At 35.2% G+C, this 6000-nt stretch overlaps 1 protein-coding gene across 1 annotated transcript in view; it reads left to right on the top strand.

Annotated features, from left to right (window-relative positions):
* The first annotated feature begins 5479 nt into the window (after window positions 1-5479).
* Window positions 5480-6000, top strand: part of LOC110381334 (protein toll) — a 36385-nt gene continuing 35864 nt past the window's right edge. The window contains exon 1 of the mRNA XM_064043246.1: window positions 5480-5634. The gene's annotated coding sequence lies outside the window, so the exon portion shown is untranslated. The remainder of the gene's footprint in view (window positions 5635-6000) is intronic.

Here is a 6000-nt window from a genome sequence, read left to right as displayed (position 1 = left end):
TTAGGCATTGCTCGCGTTGTGGTTTGTGTCTTTATTTTAGCGAACTACCATAAAAATCTAAAATAATATCTATGGGAAATACTTACCTGTCATGCTAGGATAAAACATAGCATCAGGTCAGATAGGCAGTCGCTCCTTGTGGCACACTGGTACTCAGCTGCATGCGGTTAGACTGGAAGCCGACACCAACATATTTAGTTGGGAAAAGGCTCGGGAGATATTATTTCGTGCATTAAATTATACATAGATTCGTATGTTTCTCATTGAATTTATTCTTAGAAACTTAATTATTTATTCAATGAATACTCGTGCTAAAATAATTACAGTTCGTGCAATATGACGATACTAGCTTCTGCCCGCGGTTTCACTCGCATCCAGAGAAAACTTTTTCTGAATCTATTTTTTATGAAAGAAAGTCGTGTTAGTTACGCTACTTATAACTCAAGAATGACTACACAGCTTGAGCTGAAAATTAGAAGGGAGGTAGCCTAGACCATGGAGAAGGGCATAGGATAGTTTTTGTCACCATCCGGCTACGGGAAACAGTTATCTTGGGACGAGGGTGAAAGCGCGGGTGGAAGCTAGTTAGGGATAAAAAGTAGCCTATGGTATTATGTCATTTTGATCATTTTCAAAGTTTCATCAAAATGCATCAAGCAGCTTTTGAGAGAAAAAAAAGAATAAACATCCGTACATAATTATGTACATACAAACTTTCACGTTTATAATATTAGTACGAGTAAGGTTGATATTATTAATTAAATAACCTTTGGGTTTTTATTGAAAAATATAGGTAAGTACCAATTTCGTCAAGTTGGGTTTTCCGTCTAAGTTTGTAAATTTTATGCTACGACTACCTGTTTCTTGCGGTTTTGCTGTCTGTAGTACCTACTTCCCGCACCCGGATAAAAGGTAGGTATTAACCAATTTCATCTTACCTTTGATTTCAAATCTGTAATGCCACAAATAATAAATGTTTTTTTTCTTTTCTTCTCCGGGTGACCAAAAAATATCTGTACCTATACTTACCCATCCTTTGACTGAGCATCTTTGAACTGAATTTAAGCAACCAGGGCTGCTGGTGGGAACACTTAAAATATTTAAAGGTGTGGGGACGATTTTGCTCAGCTAAGCTAAAAATTCAAGCTTAGAATTTAATGTAATTTTTCTCTGTAAATAATTCCTGAAAAAATCAAGTGATGGTCTAAAGCCAACTATTTTACCTGGGACCCTGGGTACATTTTTAGCCAACTTCAGACAGGTAATGTTATTTGAAAACTAAAAGTCTGCCTAAAAGTCTAGCTTTAAAACCCGTTAAGCAATTCTTATTATTAACGAACTGTTTTACATATTACCTATTACGCTAGTTTGTATAAAAAATACTATCAATCTACTAGAACACATAAAAAACAAACCTTGATTAAAATCTACGTACAAATATGCTAAAAAAAACCAGCGCAATGACCATTTAGAGTAGGTATCCGCAGACTGCAAACTTTTAGTCGGCCGATAGTTTGTTTGGGCTCATAGATCAGTATGAAGATGAATGGCAGTACGCACATTACAAAGATCAGGTATTTAGCCGGTATCAGACCGACTGAGAACTTTGATTGGAATCAAGATTTTCTTAAAAAAAAATTGACAACTATCGGCCGACTATTTAGTCTGCAGTGTGTGTCTCTTAATAAAAATGCCGACACGCATCAACGTAACTCACAAAAACTATAGCCATCTCTTTCTAACTTATGTAGTCCTGCATATGCTATCTCTGTCACGCGTGAAGCTTGTTTGATTTCGTGTCAGAATTCAACTCACGCGCATCGGAGCGTCGCTAATGTCAGTTATTGTCACAGCTAGGTAAATATGAGTTATACAATAGTTAACTGTTGGTTAACTTTCAGAATGCTTGCAGTTTGCGGTTATTTTTGATGGCGACAAAAAAGTTTGATGGCGTAATTGGGATAGAGCTGTTTTGGACATGTATCGGTAAAAAACGGTCTTTATCGGTCTTAAAGAGACGAATTTGATTACTTATAGTTGTCGTCAAGTAACTTTGCCGCTCTGAATTCAGTCATTTATCGCGCCGTATATCAAAAACATTGATTATTGTAACGTCTTTTGTAGCCAACTTCGGACGAACAAGCTTATTTGAAGAGTGGGTTTAATCATCCGGCAAGCATATTGAGCCCTGACCTTCATCTGCGCAGAAGCGATTTATTGGTTTATTGCCTTATGTGTACAGTGCACAAAGCGATCCCCACTCCTCCGCCGAGAGCTCAATATCTGTGCCGATAACTAAGTATAACGTCACTAGTAAGAGTAGGTAGTACCTAAGTAGCTAACTTCGGAAAAGTACAGTTATTTGATCAATACATAGGTACTTTACATGCTGGAGAATTCGTTCCACAATTTCTTTATTTCTTTCTTTCTTTCTTCTTACAGCAAAAACAAATATCTTGCCGCTTTAGATCTGTCTTTTGTAAAACAACAAATCGGTTGTTAAACGAAGGAGATATGCGCGAACAAACAAACATTTCCGTTTTAGAGGCCGCTTAATAAATGACTTTTTCAAAATCTAATACTGTAGGTACCACCAAAAAAACATAAATACTTAAGTAGGTACTATCTGTCGTATTTGTAGTACAAACTAACGTCCCACACGACTACACTACATGCATAAAATATGTCGATGTATTGTATTCAATTGTTAACGCGATAAATAATCTTGTATGCATGATAATCATTTAGAAAGGGACGACTCAGACAACTGACAAATATATAAAGAGACTAGTCTTGTCTCGTGGTTACAACCGCTTTTTCTAAGCCACGCAAGTGCACGCACATTTGCTTGGACTGCGGTGCACTCACTATTCCTTCACTCTCATGGCGTGATGGGACGACAATCCGACACCACCGGAGAGAGATCACAAGCAGGACCGACATTAACGTGTGACAAGATGCACTTTCAGACTACGGGATGCTTTGTGAATGTGAAAGTTTCTAAAACCCTCAAAGCTATTTCAGCCCGGCCCGGGAATCGAAGTCAAGACGTCGTGCACAGCAACCGCGCTAGCGGACGCTAGATCAACGAGGCAGTTAACATGATTATACATAATCTATCGTTAAGAAGGGTATACTTACTTCTCTCAGACAACTGTTACGGGCAAAGACTAGTCTTTACCCGCGGTTTCAACCGCCCTTCAGAGGACTGCAAAATTTAAGAGGTCAGTTAGGAAGGCGCTCTATGTAAAGAAAATACTTAAAATACCTATATATATCAACCAGGCAACTCAAGATGTGTTTCAAAAATCTATGACACATAGAGGTAGGTACCTATGCAACCTCTTTCTAGGTAGCTAACCTACCTACCTACTTACCTAGGTACCAAAAGCCCCAAAAAAAAACAATAGCCGTTCTGCCGAACATTTTTCTGGCTTTAACACCCACGTGCCATTGTTAACACTCAAATAAAATATATGTGTACCGGTTTTATAACAGTTTCATACCTGGGACAAACGCCTCTTTGCTAGGTAGGTACGAGGAATATTAATCACCACGCTTGATCAAATTTCCAAGAAACGAATTGACTGATAATTCGCAAAAACTAGGAACTTACGCTATTCAAAAATAGTAAAGTCTTAAGATTTCCTCCGGGGTCAAAGAAAAACCTAACTGACAAGATTATATGCCTAGCGTTTACCCAACTATGTTGGGGTCGGCTTCCAGTCTAACAGGATGCAGCTGAGTACGAGCTTGCCACATCTAGCGAATGCCTATTTGACCTCCTCAACCCAGTTACCCGGGCAACCCGATACCCCTTGGTAAGACTGGTTGTCAGACTGACTTCTGACTACCCGAACGACTGTCAAAGATGTTCAAATTACAGCCGGGACCTACAGTTTAACGTGCTTTCCGAAAAACAGTATCAATAAAATGGGTATTTCCATTTATAACTTAATTTAACTCAACTATTAATTGATAATTACTAAGAAAACTAATAAAGAAATTAGTAGCAATTAAACTATCAAAGAAAAAGGTTCAAAATTCCTAGTAATTGGTAAACATAAACTATGTATGGTTTTTACGCTAGTAAAAATACGCAAGATGGCCGACCGATATGGTTCTTATTTTAGTATTTTGCAAACCAATGCTCGTACAAGGACGTAGTAAGAGACCTCAATACTATACCAAGAAACTTGTCTTCTATAGCTTGATTTACAAACTTAAATAGTTACTAAATAAACAAATATCACCTTTAATTCAACAGTATAAAGATCATAACAACTGAAAACGGTTGTGGTAAAATCATTCGGACAAAATTATTAAATGTCAAAAAGCAAATGAAAATAGTCTTTATATCTGTGCAATAGAGGTGATGGGAATGAAGATGTAATTTGGTCGAGCTACATCCGTATCAATTTGTGTGAACAAAACCAGTGGTTAATGTTGCCAGATTTGTAAAGTTTTTTCTTGATTTGTGGGAAAGCAATTGCGATATAGAGCCATAGTGTTTGTATGTTAATTTATTTACAATGTTATAATTTCATATGAAAAAATCTAACAATTTAAAAGAAATGTCTTGACAAAAAATAATGTATTCAGAAGAATATATCTCGCTCACGAAAAAAATAAACATTATTGAATAACTAATTTCAGCGTTACGGAGCTTATCTGTTTTTGTTATGATTTTTAAATACCCTTAATTTAATTTTAAATTCCTTAAAAATTAGGGTGGCAATGATAGGATGACTCTTCTAACAAAGCTGTCTGGGTGTTTACATCACGTATAGATCCAACAGCTCGTTTGAAAGCAATCTATAATCACATTTTTTTAAATTCATCCATAACCCAAATAAAACATCTTTATCTTTCTTTATATGGAGTTTCTTGCACGTTCTTCTCCATAGGAAGCTACTTTTGGAATGGGCAACTAGAATCAACTTTATTTATATTTTTTGACGTTCATAAGTGCTTGTGAAAGCCTAAGTGAAATAAATGATTTGACTTTGACTTTGACTTTATCCAATTTTGCGTTTCAACTTTAATGAACACTTTATTCAAAAAGTTTTTAAAGTCATCAGTATTGATCAGATCTCAAATCTTTCTGTAAATTAGATGAACTTGTCTAGCAATTCAATGATCATTAAATCTAGATAGTTAGGAATCATATTAAAGTTACAGCATCAGCTAGATCCTTTAATTTTTATTTGAATAAAAATACAACATGCTACTTCATATACGAAACACGGGACATCGAAAATAAGTGAAGGAGTAGTTTTTTTCTTTATTTCAAGTTATCAATTTAAACTTATTTACTATATTTTCAATAATCTGCAACAGTAAACATTAAATAAGAAATAAACAAACAGAAAACAATGTCAGAAACTTTTAATTTACTCTTATTTTTAATCTGTGCACAATGGGAATTTCAAATTTAAAGCTTGGCAACTCCAGACATTACGCGAAGTGAAGTTAGTAAATGACGTATTTCGTCGTCGTAACAACACGCTCCGTGAATCTGTATTTTACAAATAAAACAAACTTTTATACGTATATTTACGTTAAAAATTATGTGTAGTGTAACAGAGTGGTGTAAACAGTGTTTTTAAGGAGTGTTACAGTGCTAAATATAAGGTTAGTGTCTTTTATATGTCTTTTAAGCTACGTTTTCATTGAAATATCTACGTTCCGTCAAGGGGATTAAAGTTTGAAACAACTTGTAGCTCTGTTGTTTTCTAGGTTTCTAACAAACTATTTGGACGTTTTTTTCGCTCAGTTTCGTTATTAAAACTGTTTTTTTCATGCGCACTTCTTAATTAGTGGATTAGCCAAGTTTGAGTTTCAAAATGATTAAAATTTTAAGTACCCAAAATTTTTCTTGTTGCATGAAATTAGGAATTATAATTTTAAAGAAAGTCATTACAACTACTTTTAATTCTGCTATGCTATTCACGAAAACAATGATTAGAAAGACTATTTTACTTGAATCAATTCATGCTT

Source organism: Helicoverpa armigera, chromosome 31 (assembly GCF_030705265.1).
Source record: "Helicoverpa armigera isolate CAAS_96S chromosome 31, ASM3070526v1, whole genome shotgun sequence".
Lineage (NCBI taxonomy): Eukaryota > Metazoa > Arthropoda > Insecta > Lepidoptera > Noctuidae > Helicoverpa > Helicoverpa armigera.
This window is presented reverse-complemented; position numbering and strand designations above follow the sequence as displayed.